This window comes from Peromyscus leucopus, chromosome 17, assembly GCF_004664715.2.
Source record: "Peromyscus leucopus breed LL Stock chromosome 17, UCI_PerLeu_2.1, whole genome shotgun sequence".
In the NCBI taxonomy this organism is placed as follows: domain Eukaryota; kingdom Metazoa; phylum Chordata; class Mammalia; order Rodentia; family Cricetidae; genus Peromyscus; species Peromyscus leucopus.
Genome location: NC_051077.1, coordinates 35,887,656 through 35,909,040, shown reverse-complemented (window position 1 = coordinate 35,909,040; position 21,385 = coordinate 35,887,656).

Below are 21,385 nucleotides of genomic sequence, written 5' to 3'. Positions count from 1 at the left end.
GTCCAACTAGTGGTCAGTCAGCTTCTTTATTAAACCAATCACAACAACATATATTCACACAGTGTCAAAGAATATTCACAGTGTAAAGTAATTAGACAAAAAGGGGGGATGCTGTAGAATAGTTCTTTTGTACATTGTGAAGATTTGTCACTCAGAATAGTTTAATAAAATGCTGATAGGCCAGTAGCCAGACAGGAAGCATAGGCAGGGCAATAAAACTAAGGACGCTGGAATGAAGAAGGATGTATTCAGTGGAGTTGAGGGAGACACAGAGGAAGGACATGCCTTACTGAGAAAAGGTACCAAGCCATGAGGCAAAGCATAGATAAGAACTATGGGTTAAATTAAAATGTAAGACTTAGCTAGTACCAAGCCTAAGCTATTGGCAGAGCATTTATAAAATAATCCTCTGTGTGGTAAGTTTGGAGGAAGCTGCTAGGACAGGAAAAGTATGCCTATACTTGATAATTTTAAAAAGGCAGAAATGAAGTATGTAGCATTGGGTACATTGAAACTCTTGATTGGATTAGCAGACACCTAAGCAACCAAACAAAAAAAAATCTTAACATTTTTAAGGACAAAAGTACACAGAATTAATTAGCACTTATTGACAAAAGATAAGGAATAGAAAAATAGAAGTAATTCACAGATCAAGGTTACTTACTGAACAACACATTGTGGGTCAGCATAATTTCTTGAGATGGTCAAGATTCAAGATTCATAGTAGGCCAGGAAGGCTAGAAGAAACAATTTGTCATAAAAATAGTTGTACTGGTGCAACCATTTCAGAAAGTGAATCCACTGAAAAGAGGAAACTTCTCACAGATTAATTCAGGCTTGTATTTAGAATGCTCATTATAATAAAAATAGGCATTTAACAATGAATTACTATATCCTCAAGAATTTATTTTTCAACACAAATTAAGATTGGTTCAGCCTTAAAATGGACTATTATTGGCAATTTATGCTAAGTAATCTTAATTCCCTTTGAAATTTAAGGTTTTTTTTTATAACATCACACAATTTGTGTATTACAATTCATGTGTTAGCTACTTATCTTCAGTTAAATAAGTCTTAAACATTTAGACTTTATCATTCCCATAAGACAAATGTTCAACTGACCAAATGATGGTGAAATGAAGAGGGTAGGAGCTGCATTATTTTAGCTTTCAAGTAAAAGTCTAGATTTTCTTTTCTGAAACTATCCAATGAATGAATCCTGTATTTTAGTCTGTTTGAAGCCTATGTAACAGCAAATAGATTAGAACAGAAAAGAAAGATCCCCTTGCCTCATAATAATCAGAAAATTTAACATACAGAACAACCACCCCACCCTGTCTACTCCTCCTTCCTATTCAGAAAAGGGCAGTCCTGCCATGGATATCAGTCAGTCACCACTGTAAAACTGTGGTAAAACTAGACATCTCCTCTCCTATTAAGGCTGGACAAGTCATCCCAGTAGGGGGGAAGGGTCCCAAAAGCAGGCAGCAGAGTCAGAGACAGTCCCTGCTCCCACTGTTAGGAGTCTCACAAGAATACCAAGCTAAACAACTGTAACATACATGCACAGTGCCTAGGTTAGTACCCCTGGCTCAGACAATTCTTCCTCTCCTCTTCCACAGGATTCTCCAAGCTCTGCCTAATGTTTTGCTGTATCTGTTTCTGTCAATTTCTGGGTGAAGCCTCTCTGAGAGTTGGGCTAGGCAGCAATCTATGAGAATAGAAAATATCATTAGGAATATTTTCATGGACTCTTTTTTTTTTTAAATTGTCAATCATGTTTGGCTCTATATTAGGCCTCGGGGCTGTCCATCCCCTGGATCCTGGCCCTCGAGGCAATATCAGGGGTGGGTTCCATCTCCTAGTATGGGTCTCAAGCTGGACCAGTCATTGGCTGGCTACTCTCAAAATTTCTGCACCTCCTTTACCCCAGCACATCTTATAGGCAGGAAAAATTGTAGGTCAAAAGTTACCCAGATGGGTTGAAGTTCCATTCCCTCCACTGGAAGTCTTGCCTGGTTACAGGAGATGGCTGGGTCAGGCTATATATGCCCTATTGCTAGGAGTCCTAACTAGAGTTACCCTCATAGATTCCTTGGAGTTTTCATTGCACGAGGTTTCTGGCTCATCCTAGAGATGACCCTTGATTCCAATTGTCTCTCCCAGTACTTACACTCTCTCTCTCTCTCTCTCTCTCTCTCTCTCTCTCTCTCTCTCTCTCTCTATCTCTATCTCTCTATCTCTATCTCTATCTCTCTATCTCTCTATCTCCATCTTTGCCCGTTTTGTTCTATCTTGTTCCCATGACCACATCCTCAATCCAGACACATCCTCATCCACCTGTGATGTCTCTACTATTTCCCCATGACAGTTACATTCATGTGTCCCCACCTTGAGTCCTCCTTGTTATTTAGCTTCATCAGGTCTTGCATCTTTATTCATAATAGTCAGAAACTAGAAGTGACCTAGATGTCCATCAACCAAAGAATGAATAAAGAAAATGTGTTGTATTTACACAATGGAGTATTACTCAGCTGTTAAAAACAATGACTACATGAAATTTGCTGGCAAATGGATGGTACTAGAAAAGATAATCCTGAGAGAGGTAACCTAGACACAAAAGTCAAACAAGGTATGTACTCACTAAGAGATGAATATTAACTGTAAAGGATAACCATGCTACAATTCACAGATGAAACCAACATCCTTTTCCCCACAGTTTTACTTTGCAATTGAGACAAACAAACAAACAAAAACACTGCAAATATTTTACATATAAATTTTGTTGAGTTTGAACACATACAACTTTGCCTGAAACTATCTCCAAATTTAGTAAATAAAATTCCACATCTTCTATAAAAATGCTATGTTTTGTTCTTGGTATTAATTTTATCTATCATGTATTTGTCATGTATCTACATAATTATCAACTATTTACCTTCTATGTATACTTCTGTGGGACAAGGCTTCACTGTATAGCCCAACCTGGACTCAATCTTGTAATTCCTCTTCCTTAGTGCTTTGGTTACAAGCTTAGTTTCTGGAATCTAAGAAATCAATGCCACAAATTCCCCCTATGACTCTTAATAGAAACTAAGCCAATAATACTTGATTTCAACTCAGTGAATATTGTTTCTGTTTCTGGCATCCATACATATAATGAAATAAATCTGTTTGGTTGTAAACATCATTTTGGACAAATGTAGTTATTGTAGTGAACAGAAACTAATGTAGAATATTTGAATGTATATATATATATATAATATATATATATATATATATATATGAAGACTTGATCCTAAAAACTCCGTTCAGTTTCTTCAAAACATATTGCAGAACTATGCAGGTAATGAGCATGAAGACAAAATATGGCCATGTGGAATAACCTCTGACATGTGTGCAGTAAAATATGAATATTTATAAAATAATATATGCTCTCAAAACACACAGATCTATAACTATGTAGGTGAATATATTTATGAATACAAACTTTAATTTATAAATGTAAAATTGTCATATTATGACTCTAAAGTTTATATATTTGTTCGACATATACACACACATACATGCACACACACACACACACACACACACACACACACACACACACAGAGTTTTGTCACAGTATTCCCTGGGGAGACATGAAACAGCATGTAGTCATTCCATATTGTGACCTCATCCCAGTGCAAATCAAGAATCCCACCAACATCCAACTTGGTGAACCAATGAATTTAAATTGAGTTCATTATAGGAGTGTGGGGGAGGGGCTACTTAAAGAGGCAGGAATAACTCCAAAGCAGGTGCATCATCAAAACCCACTCCAGTAGTAGTGGCAGCTCATGGAAGTTGCAAGTCTGGAGCATGTTGTTGCATGTAGGCATTTCTGCAGTTTGGAGAGTGTCCTTTCCAGTTAGTTTGATTGATCTGAACCTCTTCCGGGCAGACTGCTGGTCATTGCTTCTCTTAGGCAACCTGGTCCATCTCAGCCTTGAAAAGAATATTGCTATGGGGCATTATATCTTGTTGGTAGTCAACGGATAATTGATGCATTCTTTATCTTTAAATATTTCTTAACCAGCATAAGCCTTTAGCTTAGCTTTAAAGCCAAAAGCATCTGGTTCTTTAGAAATATATCAGGAAAAATTGAAAAGAGCCTAGCTTTAGATATGTTATACAGAAAGGTATCTCACAGTCAATAAAAGTATACAGAGCAGTGGGATTTTTAAAAGAAGAAAATTCAGAAAACAGAGATGAATTCCAGTTTATCACTAACATTTTTGGAGGCAGGGATTGCTACCTTTACAGAAACCATGGAAATATTACTATTAGTGATAACATATAAGAATATATACATGACATGCAATATATAAATTTTATAAAATGCCAGATTAAGCCAATACATGTCATCCTGGTAATAAAGTGTGGATAGAGACTATAGAAAACCTCATTGGGAATTCAGGCAATGAAGCAGATTTAATAACATTGGTAATGCAAACAATTTTGTCTCCAACAATGAGAACTAAACTAGAAATCACAAAGTAGTTTACACTGATTATAATTAGCCTAGTGACAATCTTAAAGGTTTAAAAGAAATAGTCAAACACTACATGTATTGGGTACAAAGAAGTGGCATGTGACCTCTGAGTGTTCTCTGGCATTACACTTGTTGGAAAGTGAAAATGAAAATATTTTCTTTTTTTTTACAAATATAGTGCCAGAGATATTTTAAAGCAAAAAAAATTTGTCATTATTATTAAAGCAAAAGGTGTTTTATTAAAAAGGTCAACTCAAGCCATCTACTTAGTTAATAGATAAAAACAGGTTGGAAAGAATTCTTCACATCATTTGTGGAATTTATCAATCCAATTCCAGAAGGTAAAAGTTGTTAAAATGTTATTAAAGATGACATGTTTATAAAAAAAGCTTTGTGTAATTTATCTCAGGTCATATATAAAACAAAAATAACACACACAGTAAATAATTTGTGATGTCAAAATTATTAGTCTTGAACTGTTTATGTTTCTAAATGTAGTCAGAAGTATAAATCATTTTATTTATATTAATTGTACAATTAAGGATATGTTTATAAAATATCTTTCCTTCTCATCATTTTTTCTTTCATAAAGGTTATGTGATTCTCTATGGAAGTTTGAAAAAAAAAAAAAGCCTCTTCATCCCATATAGGGCACTGATGTAAACGGAAAGTCTAGAGCAGTTGGACAATAATTCTGTCAGGGTTAGAGAGTCAACACGACTCTAACACAGTTGCATTTTTTGAAGGTCCCTCAAGAGCATAGGTAACTCAAGGACCAGAATCACTAGATTTCCCTGTGCAACTAACAGGCAGTGTCTCTTCTGCCACTACGGTGGTTTAAAAGTTTCTGGAACCTCGGGAAGAAGCCTTCTCAGTCACACAGCAGCCAAGTTTGTTAAGCCTTGTGGGTTTCTTGGCTTTCTGAGTCTTATAAGCTTCTTTCCTCCTCTTAGGAAGGAAAAATTCAATCCAGGAGAAGGAGTATGTAATACATGGTTATGATGAGTCTTCCTTTTCACTGTCCTTAGTATTCTAGGTCATTATACTTGCATTCTTGTCTGTATTTTCATTACAGCCTTTAACATTGTTTAATCTTAGAACTTCCTTAAAATACATAGTTTTCCTTAGAGTTCAGTGATAAAAGTATATATGATGAAGAAGCCAACTGAAAGATCTAGAAACTGGTAGTAGATATGATCAAAATGTTGTACGTTACCTCCTGCTGCAATTAACATAGTTTTCAATGATTTTAGAAGTTTCTTTTTTAAAAGATTTTTTTCATTCATTTTACACACCAATCAAACATCCCCGTTCCCTTGTCCCAAGTTTCTTATTGCTGATTATTATGAGTATTTCTTAGTGTTTTTAATATTGAAAATTTTACCAAATACTGTGCTATATTGACTTCCATGTATTAATCTCAAGCATGATCATCCTTTCAGGTCATTATCCATAGTGAAACTGTTGTTATATCACCAAAGAAAATCACATTTTTATACACACACACACACACACACACACACACACACACACACGTGATCACAATGCAATTGCAGAATAAAATGTTAGAATTACCCATAAATATAAATGCATATGTGAATAAAAACAGTAACAAGAGCAAAAAAATAATGCAGGTTTCTCATAATTTCACAGTTGAAGACCAGTTTCTGGTATTTTTCTTTTTCAAATTTAAATTAATATTTGGAAAGTTTTGTTTCTAGCATCATATTGTACATTAAATTATTCTTAGTTAAAAAAATAAAATATAATTACCCTGCCTCCTTTTCCTCCTTTGAACCCTTTTCTTGTACCCCACGTTTCTCTGTCTCAAATCAATGGCCTCAATTTATTTAAATGTTATTATATGTGATCAGCTTCTTTAATGTGAAAAATGAATTTGCAGAAGGGATGATTTTGATGGATATCTGTTATAGAAAAATCTTTTTGTACCCTGTGAAGATGTGTATTTGCCAAGGTGCCTTATTTAATAAAAGCATAAATAGCCATTATCTAGACAGGAGGGACAACCAGACACAGAGGATGCTGGGAAGAAAAAGATGGGGACATCAGGAGATGCAGAGGAAGCAAGACATGATGGAGGACAGGTAACTCCATGTGCCAATATGTAGATTAATAGAAGTATGTTAATTTAAGCTGTAAACTCTAGTTAGTAACAAGCCTAAGCTAGGGTTGATCTTTTATAATTAATAAAAAGTCTCTATGTCATTACTGGAGAGTTGGTGGCCTTGGTGAAAAGGTTCAACTACAGATATAACCCTAACTAAGTCACTGACCAGTATGTCTAAGATACTAGAGACTTACATAGGAGGAGAAAATAAACTTCCAAAAGATTTTCTTTGATCTATACACACACACACACACACACACACACACACACAAAGTGAATATAATATAGTGAAAACAAATCAATGAAAAGAATTAGCTAATCTAACATTATTGTTTAATATATGCATTTTTATTTCATTTTTATATATTAATAATATACTTACAGAAATATAATCCTACCTCATCAGTTTCAATTTCATAAACTTAAAGAAGCTGAGCTTTTTCTCAGATGATATATTCTAACATCCTCAACTGGTCATTGAAAGAATGGATTGCACTAATCTCACATATACTATATTTTTCCATATATACAGACAATTGATAAGATTTAATTCATAAATTGTACCCATATGAGATTAGGAGTAAATATATAATAATACAGTGATGATACCCTTAATAACAGTAAAAGTTATATGAATGTTATTGCCCCCAAGTATAATATTGTAGGTGTAATAACTCAATGTGTGATTCTTTTTCTGTGTTTATGAAGTCAGGACATGTACATCTGTAATTAAAGAAAGACATGTTAATGTTTTTCCCTGTCATATATTATCAACATCACTATTTTTCATTCTTTGGGACTATTATTTTTTAAAATGAAGATTTTTCAATATCAAATGCTTAACTCTAAAAACCTGTGTATATGTGATATTACATATTTTAATAACATGTATTTTTGTATATGTGTGTGTATGTGTGTACCCACATATGTATGTAACAAAAACTGATGAAAAAAAGAATGTCATAAATCTGAAATAGTGCAAGCAAGCATATTATATGAAGGGTTTAGAATGAGAAAAGAGAAGGGGAAAATAATGTAATTATATTATAAATGCAAAAGAATAATTTTAAAATTTAAGGGTTGAAATGGGAGCCTTGTGATATTATGGCAGTCATTCCAACAGTAACAAGATGGCGTCTAGATGGCTCTCCAACAGGAACAGAACTTGGTGCAGGGAGAACCAATGGCAAGACCTGTTTCAAGTGGGACAAAATCATACAATTTTGGATTTATTTTCGAATCGAGAATGCATGCTGTGGTGATATAGTATTCCCAAAAATATTGTGCACCCTAATAAACTTATCTGGGGTCTGAGAACAGAACAGGCAGTAGACATAGAGACCAGAGAACAGTGACACACACACCTTTAATCCTAGCATTCTGAAGGCAGAGATCCATCCAGATCTCTGTGAGTTCAAAGCCACACTAGAAACAGCCAGGCATGGTCATTCATGCCTTTAATCTCAGGAAGTGAGCCTTTAATCCCAGGAAGTGATGGCAGGAAACAGAAAGGTATTTAAGGTGTGAGGATGAGGAGCTAGAGTCTGGTTAAGCTTTTAGGCTTTTGAGCAGCACATCTGCTGAGATTCATTCTGGATGAGGACTCAGAGGCATCCAGTCTGAGGAAACAGGATCACCTGAGGAAATGGCAAGCTGAGGTGACTGTTCTGCTTCTCTGATCTTCCAGCATTTACCCCAATACCTGGCTCTAGGTTTATTTTTATTAATAAGACTCTTTAAGATTCATGCTACAACATGCAATTGAAACTCTAATTTATTTATGTGTAGAGTCTTTCTTTTAATATTTGAACTGTACTATATATAACTGAAATTACTAGACAAAAATTGAGGGGAGGCTCCCATATATTATACAAAGCAGATGGTTTTAGTATAATAATGGAAGGTACAACTAAGCTTATAATATTTGACAGGTATCATGCTTGTTTAATACTTTAATGACCTGATATACACAAGTTCCTTCTCTTTCTTGCCTATTTATAGTGAGTATTGTTCATTTCTATTTTGCCCTAAATCTATTGAGAATCCACTGAAATCAGTGAGCATATCAATCTAACCAATATATGTGAGGCCATAAATTAAATTTCCTGCAGAAAAAAAATTAGTTTAACATATATTTCAGGAATTTCTTGTAGGTTTTCTATTCTATTCCAGTGGCTAGTGTTTTACTTTTATTAGAACACAGTGGTGGAACACAGCTCTGCTCATCAAAGTACAACCAACAATACCTAATAATGTGGTTTATGTGCACAATGGAATTTTCATCACAATAAGGACAGAATGAAATGAAGAAATTTACAGGTAAAAGAATGGAACTGGACAATTTACTGAGATTGGTATCTTGGGCTCAGAGAGACAAATGTCTCCTATTGTATTTTGTGTTTCCATCTCTGAATCCTTAGATGTGAGTATATAACCAGGAATAGCCACAGAAGCAAGGACAGTAGAAGGGATCAGGGGAGCAAATGGAAAAGAACAGTCTCTAGAAATAGGGATCAAAAGAGACACATACTGAAAGGGGATTAGTGGAAAATGGGGGATAACTGGAGAGATGAAGTGGAGGTAACCAAGAATGCTTGAAAAAGCCTTTTGGAAACTATTTTATAAGTTCACTTAAAAATATACAATAGTTATGTATATTAACATATATGTATATGTTTATGTAATGTGTATGTAATTAATAAATATGACAACAATAATTACTTGAGATTCTGACAAATATTGGAGTGTAGTCAGATAAGGAGTCAGTTTGGAAAGGAGTAATATGTTGTAATCACATATGACAAATATATGTATATATATATGTCAAATATACACACACACACACACTTGAAGTCTATTTTAAAATCATGTGATGTAATAGCTTCTACTTCCTTCTCTTTGTTAAAGGTGGTTTGGAGATTTGAGATTTTTTTCCATGGCTTTGTAAAAATTGCAAATCAGTTTCCCTGCTATGATGACTATCATTAGTATCCAATAAGGATTTTCTTAAACCTCCAGACTTCTTTGGATCATATCTACATTTTAATAATATTTTGTTATTCTAGTCCTGGAGCATAAGATATCTTTCCACGTTCTGTGTGTCCTGTATTTTATTTCATTGGTGTTTCGTATTATTCACTGAAACCATGTTTTCTCCTAAGCGTCAAGTGTCTCCTAGGTACTTTAGCTTTCGCGAGCATTTGCAGTGAATTTGCTCCCCTGACTTCTGGTCACCCCCGCTGTGTTGCAAAGCTGCTGACATTGCAACCTGAAGCATTACTGTTTTCTGAAGCATTTTGTGTAGAGACTTTGGAGGTTTCTTCATAAAAGATCATGTTGCCTGCTGCCAGTTACATGGTTTTCTTATTAGCCTGCCTGTTGTTTCTTTCTCTTTCTTTATTTATCTGACCAGGACTCCAGTACTATGTTGAATGAAAGTGGTGGGACTTAGAATTCTTGCCTCCTGGGCAGAAAGCACTCAGAGAAGTAGGCACTGTTTAGACAAGAACAGGACATCTCAAACTCCAGCGTGGTTGGAAGATAGGTTCATAAAATTCCATCTCAAGCTAATAAGCACTTGGTACTGTTTGGCTGCTAGAAAAGGGAGGGTCAGTTGTCTTTAGGACATAGCCCCTAAGATTCCACCCATGCTCCAGTAGATGGTCTTATACTCATGTGTGGTGATATTTTATTTGTATTCAAATGTTATTTGTATGTTAATAAATAAAGTTGCCCAGGGGTCAGAGCTATTAGCAAGCCATAGGAAAGCAGGGCAGTGGTGGTGTACGCTTGGAATCCCAGCACTTGGGAGGCAGAGCTAGGTAAGTCTGTGTGTGTTCAGGGATACAGCCAGTATTGGATACACATGCCTTTAATCTCAATACCAATCATAGAAAACCTGGAGGTCTATGCAGACAGGCTGTGACGAGGCGGTCATGTGGTTGGGTTTACAACCAATGAGAAGGCAGAACAGAAACACTATAAAAAGATAGACACACAGGAAATAGTTCTGGTTCAAAGAGGTAGGACCACCACAGAAGGAAGGGTAAGGTTTTAGCTCTTAGCTCTGACCTCTTGGCTTTCTTCTTTGCATTGGTTCTGTGTTTCTTATTTAATAAGACGATTGGTTACATCTACACTCATGCACATACAGTCAGCACTAAGTGTATTCAAAGGGTTAATTTTATTTCATTGTATTTGCTGCATAAAAGAGAGTGAGTTACCTGTAATTATAATGGCATTTATTCTAAAAATGATTGACATTGAATAGTCTACCTTCTGTGCCTTTAATAATTTCTTACATTTTCTCATTAAAGTATGACATAACAACTCTATTTATTTAAAATAAACCCAATTACATGACTTGCTAGATGATGGGATCCAGCTGAAATGGTGATTCTGAACTCGAACTGTTCCATTGTTTAATACTGCCATCTCTCCTAAGAGCTACTTATTACACTCTACCAAAAGAATGAATTCTGATCTGAATGAAAGATTATTGACTAAAACCTGTTTCAAGGACAGAAACTAAGAAAAACATGGCATATATCTTCAAAGTAATTTTTGTTAGAATACAGAACCCAAATGACATAGGAGAGAAATCTATGATATCTTTGATTGTGAATCAGGTACCTGAGCAATTAGTATTGGGAATCCTGGGTAAACTCTACTAATCCTCCAAGCTGATCATAAGGAATATTAAAGATGCTTATTGGGGTCATAGCCAGATTTAATCTGTGTTCCCAGTACTGGTAGTAAAACAAGAAATAGTATGACCATAATGGCTAAACATCAATTTCTTTGTTACTTAACAACATCACTAGTCAGGACCCACGCACATTGCCTGGCTAATTCTATGTCATAGAGAACATAATCAAGATCTGTAGGCCCTGTTACCTGAAAAAGGCTCTGGTATGTTTTCTGAACATTTTTTTTTCCCTTTCCTTTTTTTTTTTTTTTTTTGCATGTATACTCAAATGAATATTTATTGTCATTGTTTTTACTTTAGAATTTTTCATACTATATATATATATATATATATATATATATATATATATGCAGTTTTTTTTATTTAGGAAAATTTTTTTTTCATTTTATATACCAACCACACATCCCCCTCTCATCCCTCCTTCTTGTAACTATCTCCATATCAATATTTGACTATTCCTCAGTTTTCCTTAACTGTTTAAGCAAGTCCTTATGTAATTGTTAAAACATACCATTATTGTTTTCTACTACATGGTATGAACATGAATCAAAACAAATTATTTTAAATGTATTCAAGTGAAAATAAAGGAAAGAAAGACAGCCGTACTTAAGCAGTATTCTGTACATCTCTTTTTTAGCCTCACATATGTACATTAAAATCCTGTTTATCAATACCTTCAATACAATTGTAAAAGAGAAAAGTAGGACTTTGGAAAAGGGATTAAGCTGAATGATGTACTTAATGAGGACTTACAGTAATGTGACTTATGTCTTTATGGGAAATATTCTTACACACAAAAAATAAGACAAGGAAACAGCCATGTATATAGCAAGAGAACAACCTTAGAAGAAAAATATATATGCTCTCCCATATTGAACTTTGAAATTATAAAAAGAAAATTCTCATTTAAATTCCCTAATCTGAGATCTTTCATTGTGGTAGCCCTGACAACACACATATATGAATGTTTTATTTTATTTTATTTATTTTTTTTATTGGTTTTTTTTGTTTTTTTATTTTTTTTATTTTTTTTTTTTTTTAATCTCTAATCTGTAGATCTACATTTTTCATTTTGTAGGATCAACAGCAACTCATGCAACGAGCCAGACCCCAGCACACTCCTCCCAGATAGAATGATTAGCTTCTATATTTATATGAAAAAAAAATGAAACTCCATATCTATAATTAATTTTCTAAATTTCTTAGAACTTATTTGGGTCGAATTATGTTTTTTTTATATGCTTGTTGATCATATGATGCACATTTTTTTTTATTTCTTATTTTTTTTTTTTTTTTTTCGATTATGTGCCCATTTTTTTTGTAAAATTCCAGTAATAATTTTGTTGACACCATGAAAGCAAAATCATGAACATTAGTGCAATAACTTATATGAATACACACACTAAGAGAAAAGTACAAAATAGTTTCATATTAGCTGAAGTCTGGATTTGGTACCCAAGTAAATTAGCAAAGAAATTGTTATAGATATTTTGATCTATAAAAATAGATCAAAATTAAATAAAATAAGCATAGATAAACCTCTAATTATGAGCTTATTCCTTTTCTGTAATAAAATATAGCACTGGGTGGAACTTGTTTATGAGGAGAGTTAATCTACTTACCAGGTGGTTTGTATTTGCTTTCTAGCCTACTTATAAATGCCAGACAATCACTTGAGCCCTCCATAATCTCAACAAGCTTGCCACCCCACCTCTAAATCAATGTTTGAAGAAATTCAGTTTCTACTTGACTGTACTTATTGGAACTTCAAATAATTTCGGATTCCCCAATCCATAAAATAGACTTTTTCCCCTTGTGATAGGTTTTGTTTTCAGTTTCTAAGTATGTAGCAGTTATTTCTTGTCTAGAAAGACTATTATTAATAATACTCTTACATGAGTTTACTATTCTTTCATTCTGTGTATAGAGCAAAAGGAGTCTAGCTTTGACGTTAAACTGGAGGCCAGCTTAGACTAGTTAGCACCTGAAAGTCTAATCAACTTCATGCCTCCCATTGCCACACAGGTCCTATATTATTAAAGCCTGTAGCTGGTATCTATGTCATTCATTTGCCTGTCTTGAAATTACCTCAAATTGATTTGTCTTGATTTCTATCAAAGACCTATCTCTGTCTGTGTTTTAAGGGGTAAAAATTACTTTGAAAGCTAAGTCTAAAGCATACTTCACCCCAATCTTGCATTCTCTGGACATTAGATCAGACCACTGTTGAGAAATTAGAAAAGAAAAATGTACACATTTATTTCTTTTTAACCTCTAGATATTCTTTTCCTCTTTAAGATAACTAGTATGGCATTGTATAGAGCAACCCCAAAATAGCAAAACTGGGACCCCAGTATGTTACATCACTTGAACATAAATTGCATATGTAATTAGTTCAGGTGACATTCCAATGGTTAGAGGGATTGTTATCTGTTGGTTGTCATGCTTATGCAAATATGGTCGGGGACAGAAACCAAAATGATGCAACCACAAAACAAGGTGTTCCATGAGTACCGTGTCATTATAAGAAATATGGCCAGGCAGTGGTGGCGCACGCCTTTAATCCCAGCACTCGGGAGGCAGAGCCAGGCAGATCTCTGCGAGTTCAAGGCCAGCCTGGGCTACCAAATGAGCTCCAGGAAAGGCGCAAAGCTACACAGAGAAAACCTGTCTCGAAAAAAAAAAAAAAAAAACAAAAAAAAACAAAAACAAAAAAAGAAAAGAAAAAAAGAAATTTGGGAACTACTGGAGGCAAAGTTCTCCGGCAGATGCAAAACCCTCCTACCAGCCACACTTTGATTCCAGAGTTCTCACATCTGGGGAATGGAAGAGTAAGTTTCTGCTATCTTAAGCAACCCAGTTTGTGGATTTTTGTTAGCACAAGCTTGGAAAGCCATGCATAAGTTCATTGTAGGAAGTTATTTCCATTGGTTTTGGGGTGTTAGGGAGTGAAATAACTTTGTCATTTTAAAAACGCATTTTCAATAACATTAGTTCAAACATTAGTTTAAAATGTTAAAATGAGAAACCTAGTCAAAGAAGTGTCAGCTTTCTGTCCTTAAGAGAAGCAGTAGAGAGTTTCAAAGTCTTTCTTCACTTTATGCTGTTCCAAGCTGTTCCTTGGTTAGTGGCCTAGTCACTTTTCTTTCTTTTGATAAGACACCATGATCTAGGCAATTTGCAAAAGAAAGAATATACTTCCGACATAAAGCTTCAGAGTGGGCAGTGATGACCATCGTGGTAAGAAGCATGGCAACAGGGAGTCAGATTGGACCAATAGCTTATGCTGATCCATAAGCACTGTGCCAAAAACACTAACTGGAAATGGCTTGGGCTTTTGAAACTCCAAAGCCCATCTCCAGTGACATATCCCCCTCCAACTAAGCTGCACCTCCTAATCCTCAAACATTCCACCTACTAAGAACCAAGCACTCAAATATATGAGCTTACAGAGGTCATTTCCATTTAAACCAACACATATACTGTATTAATCTCTTTTTTCTACTATATTGTTATATATCCTTGTGTCAACTTCAGAGAGTTTTAAATGGTTAGTTATAAAATCAATGATTTAAGCTAATCCTAAATATTTATATTTTTCAGTCAGATGCTATATTCTGCACTTATCTGAAAGAACTGTGAAGTACACTTTATTTAGTATAGTCATACACTGTATTGATCAAATTGTTTAAGGATTTTAAAAATGTTTTCTATTTTCCCTAGTAAATAAAGTACACCACTTACATTTTATTAAAAATCTTATGAAATTTGAAATTGCTGAGACTTTTTCCACTATTTAGAATTTTTATTTTCCCTTACTTTAGTGTGGATTTTGGATTTTTTTTTTCTTTTCAAAAGAAGACACATTGTTTTTTGCTTTCTTTGCAATTTATTCTTCTCTAATACATTACAACCTCACTGCAGTTTCCCCTCTCCCAATCCACCCAGTTTCCTCCCATCTCCCCTCTCTAGAAAATTCATTCCTCCTCCTTTCCCCTTTAGAAAAGCGTTTTCAACTGTAGTAAACATTCTTTGATCTTAAGATATGTGATTGAATCTTCCAAATTTCAAACAAATATGTTATATGATAGATAAATTGTTGCTTAGTGTTCCTGAATCAAACATTTTCTTTTTGCTTTGTTTTTCAAGGAAGGGTTTCTCTGTGTGGCCCTTGCCTGTCCTGTAAGTGACTCTGTAGACCAGGCTGTCATTGAAATCACAGATCCACCTACGTTTATCTCCAGGGTGGTGGGACTAAAGGCTTGTGCCCCCACTGCCCAGTGAAGTAGCCTTTTATTAAAATCAGGACCTTACTTGTGTTTCATCAACGATTCTACCCTTTGGAAAGTTATGAGACGGAGGAGGATCTGCTGAAAAGCCTACCTCAACAATATATCCATTGAATGTATGAATGGGACTCAACCACCCTTTGCAATTATATCATTGTTCAGTAAAGTCCTCTAGCATCAGTAAATCAAAACTTATGCAGTTTGTTCTAGAATATTTCTGAAATTTGCACTGACTTCATGATTCCATTTAAAGTGCAAATGTGGTAAGTTTTCAACATGCAGATGCACCATACTGCATTGGCTATTATAGTAGTATTTATTAGAAATAAAATTTATTTCTATATGAGCAACATTTTGAATAAAGATCAAGACTATGATTCAAATTACAACCCTCCTTACAAAGTGAAATTCAAAGGCATCTCCTACTTTTATAACCAGGAACATACACAGAATAAGTAAAAATAAAGCAAAAGGGATATATAAAATATGCTCAGAAATAAATCATGACACCTTTGTTCCTTTGTAGCTCAGTAAGCTGAGGCAAGGGAACCAGATTTTGGTTCTTGCAACTGAATGTGTGGCATGGGTTTATCCTTTGGCTTTGCCTCAGGAAAAAGACTTTAACAGCAAAATCTATATAAAAACTCATACCTTTCAATTATCCCTACCTGAGAATAGCTCTGCAGCTATGTGCCCAAGATCAGAACAAGGTTAATGCATTTAACATTTTTCTAAAACTGGTTTTTAAGGATAGCTGTAGGGAGGGGTCATGAGTTCCAGGCTTTGACAGGTAAATCTCCATATCTCAAGTGTCTAAAAGAAAGGAGGCAATGCTTGGATGCCAAGGTGCAAATGTATTCTCAAAAGGTAGGCTGTCATGTCTTTTCTCCAGGGTCTTTACTTGTATTATAGTAGGAAAGCATTAAGAGTACTAATAATAAATTAGTCTTTCATATATAAGGATTTCTGAAACTGAGTTTAGAGGAGGAAGTTGTTTTATGTTATTATAATGACCAAACTCCTCACTTGAAACAAGAACTTTAAGAAAATATTGTGCAGATAAAAATAAAATACCAAACATTTATGTTTTCCATGGCTTTAAATATATGTTTTTTTATTCACAGCCTTTGGCAATATGCATAAAACATGCATTGTTCACAACATATACACATTTTTCATATCTTCTTCTAATATAAATAATGTAGCTTGTGTTTGTATAATAATGTCTTATAAAAGAAAAATAAAGGACTATTGTAAAGTTGCTCTTGGCAAGACATTGAACATCTAGTATAAGACATCTCTGTCATTGCATGGAACCTGTTGTTGTACTACACAGTTTCTGCCTGCTGTGAGGTAGAAATGCTAAGTGACAAAATAATAAACTCATATATCTGTGCTTCAACAGAGAAATGATCTTTATGTTTTACCAAACACTTTTTCCATTCCAAATGGAGAATTATAAAAATATTGAGCATTTAGGGAATCTTCAGTGTCAAGGTGTGAATGGTCTCAAATAGTAAAAATAATAACAAAAATAATAGTCAGAAAATATCTTTGGCATGTAGGTCCCAAATATCTGAAAGATTCACTGGCCTGGATCTCATTACGATCACTTTCATGATCTAGAACTTGGGTCAGTTAGGAAATTCACAATAGAAAGATCATTTAAAATGTTAGTTGCTGAACTAGTCTAGTCATCATCATAATTTAATCAGATCTATTCTTTTTTTTTTTTTTTTTTTTTTTTTTTTGGTTTTTTGAGACAAGGTTTCTCTGTGTAGCTTTGTGCCTTTCCTGGAACTCACTTGGTAGCCCAGGCTAGCCTCGAACTCACAGAGATCCGCCTGGCTCTGCCTCCCGAGTGCTGGGATTAAAGGCGTGCACCACCACTGCCCGACTAGATCTATTCTTTTTTGAGGAAAAATACTTTAAACAATTCAATTTCATATAGTAAGAGATTGAAAATCTGCAAAACTTCTGCACCAGAAAAGGTTTTGTAAAGTTACTTATAGAATGAGGTTGTGTATGAATAAAGCAGATGTGTTTATAGATACATTTATTAGTGTGTATGAGCATTTGAGTGTATGTGCGGGTGTGTGAGTATATGTGCATGAGTGCATTGTATGTGTGTGAGTGCTTTTCACTAGGGGTGGCTATAAGTGTGTGTTGGTGTGAGTGTTTATTGACATTTAACTCCAAATCAAATTATCTATATTCTTCTTGAGTAAAATATTTACATGAGATGTGGTTCATATTTTTCTACCTTACTGAACAAAGTCACAATAACATGATGTAAAAGAATGAAAGGCGAAAATGATAAAAAATTTTTACAATGAAATATCTGCCCTTAAAACCTGATATGAAAAAGAGAGTGAAAATATTAGGGGGAAGAGATGGAGCTAACTGACACATCCACCTGATTTAATGGTGTTTTTCACAGTATTAAACTGGTCAGAGGTGGCACATTGGGTCAATTGGTTGCTACTCAACAACAAATAAATTATCTAGCTGATTTTTCCTCTAAATTGACTGAAAAGATGAGTTGTTTTGCCAACAAGTAAACACAGCCAGATAAAAATTGAACCTTTTTTGACCCCCATTATCTGTTTGTATTCAAAACTAAATGCAGATTGAGAACTCATTATTGTAATGACAACCCCTTTCGTAATTAAAAAACATGGGATCTATTGCCAAAGTAGAGGTATGGCAAAGGGCAAGGAAGAAGCTGGCCTTCCATGCATTATCCCCAGTCTTCTCATTGTGAAAGCCTGTTCAGTTGTGTCAAACAGATATATTGACCTACGACTGACTAGTTAATCCAACTGTGACAGAAAATTTTAAGAGCTGTCAATTAGTCATTGGAGTTCAGTAGTCCAAAGGTGGCAAACAGAATGCAAGGCTACATGTGGCTGCCTGTCACAAACAGCATAAATATCAATATATATTTTTTAAATAGACAACTAATACTATTCAAATATGAATAAATTAATTGTAGCGTGCATGTTTTATTTTTTTTCCTTTGGTTTTTGTCTATCTAAACACAGAATTCAAATCTGAATGAAACTTTTCTTCTAATTTTGCTGCCTGATACATCAGCAGCAAAAAATTCATTCCCTTTGCCTTAGGTCATGTTGTCCCTGAATACTACTTCAATACTGTTCAGTAGAGTCTTTAGTTCCCCAGAACAATGATGGGTTTGGGGCAAATTTCATAGCATGGAACCCTAAGAGCAAGAAAAGAAAAATCACTTGTTTCATTAGTTTCTATTTGCATTGAAATCCATGGTGGAGTATAAATATTTAAAGTCAATGGACAAGAACCCTCCATGGCACTAAGTCTCGCTACCATGCAACTATTGGTCTATCAAATTCTGAAATTCCCGTATAAGAATACATGAATCAGGAAGTGCTGCTGGTACTTCTATAATGTAAATTAATACATTCATTTTTTTCTCATCTTATCATTTGCATCTGATTAAAACATTTACATCTCAGTCACAGAAATTAAATTTCCTCTCCATTAACATCAAGCTTTAAATTCATCTTTGTGCAGCTTGGATTCCTAGTGCTATGTGGACACTCTCCTGTTGCTTATCTTCATATGCTCCTCATTTTCCCTGTTGAATGATAATTCTGGGATCCAGATGCCAAACTGCAAAAATCTTCTTCCAGGAGCAACATATGGTTCCTTGGCAAGCTTATCTAGCATCTGCACAAAAAGCTCCCGGTTACCTCTGGGTGTGTAATACTTCTGGCTGCTAAGAGGCTATTTGTGCACTTGTTTCTTCACAGACACCGTTTCTCTCGACAAACCTTTAGTTCTAAGCAAATTTTGCACATTTTTTTTTTGTATGTGTGCATTTGAGAATCAATGATATACATAAGCTTGGTTTACAACCAGGCAGCTCTCCAAATACCCTCACTCTGTGACCAGGGGTTGGATCTGGCACTGCTACAAAATGGTTTAAGCATAATAAGAGTTTATTTAGTTACTTTGAAAAACCAGCATTTCCTTACTAATAAAATCTGAGGATGATCTACATTGTGGTAGCTGATTGTAATGATTACTAGGTCAAGGAAAAAAAAAATATGTTTAGGATGAAAGCCGTGCAAGGCTTTGAAGCATGCATTCAATCAGCATTTGGGTTGTTAGAAGTGGGGTGTGGGGTGTGAAGTTACTCATGAGCAACATTTCCTTCCCAAGAAGTTCTGTCTCACACAGCTGTACCAATGAAGCCCTCCGGCTGGTAGACACCACTGGAATCTGCAGTTTTGTCCTGGAGGAAACTCTTTTGTTGGTCATCATTTTATCTAAGGACCCAAAGCAACTGCTTTTTCCAGAATTTCTAGCAGAATAAGAAAATGCTTCACACTGAGGAATTTACCAGCTAACTCTGAACACTTAAGATAGACACGTTTATGGCTTTTCATAATTATGGCATTACTCTGAGTTTTAGGATTTTTTTTCTCAGAAGACAGTAACTGCATTTGTGAAAGGACCTATCTTTCAATAATACTCAGAATCCCTGTTGTAAACAACATCACAGCAAGATATGCCTTAATATCCAAACCCTCATATTGTGATTTTTCTCTCTCAGTAAGAATGTATATATATATATATATATATATTATATATATATATATATATATATATGTGTGTGTGTGTGTGTGTGTGTGTGTGTGTCCATTATATAATAAAAATAATATAATATAGATTATTACTGTTCATGGAATTCTGTCAATTTCAATAGAAAATTAAAGTCTATTTTCATTATATGAAATTTCCTTAGGTATAATATCATGGCCCCAAATTTCACAGTAATATTTTAATGAATTAGGAAGAAAAGTAAAGTAGAAATGCAACAATAGAGAGTGCTATATTAAAAGATGCCAAGCTCATGTATGCTGAGTACTTTTCAAATACAATACCTATTTCTTACACAATATATAACAAAAGTTGTTCAAAAAATAACTAGAGAATCCCTTCAATATGGATCACAGTGTTTTTTCACATTAGTTAATCTGGAATGAATACAAACATTCTTAGACACCTTTCCTTGCTGGGAGACGTCTAGCAGTCTTCAGGCTCTGGACCTGCTTTATGAATCTCTGAGATAAGGTATTCTCTATTCACACTCTGATTTTGTAAAAGCAAATTTCCTGAAATGATGCTGGGTAAAATGCATTTCAAAATAATCAGAGGTATAGAAAATATCAATACCAGTATATCTTAAGTAAATTATGCAATATCATACTAGCAGTTTTTAATACCCCCCAAATAAGGAAACAACAACAAAATCCATACTGTATGATGCAAATAATAAGGAAGAATGCTACTTACTGTAGATTTCTCATGTTTCAGTTTACTAGAGTGTGAAACTAATAGTGTAGGGCACTATCTAACTGATCTAATTTTCAAGGTTTATAATTTTTAGTTTCAAAAACAGAAAACTATTGGATAATAAGCATCATCTATTATTTGATAGGTGAAATAATTATGATATAGAAAAACTCTCAATATTGAAAGAAGTAAAAAATATAATAAAATTGTTGTATCAGTTATTGAAACTAGATGGACGTAGCATGGCTATTTTAACTGATGTTTGGGTTTTAATATTAGTTTTGTTTCTAAATTCTAAGATGTATAAAGTATACTCATTTGCTTTTAAATGCCATTTATTTCACTTCAAATTTATGTGTATCTGTATAAAGTTTTATAAATATTGA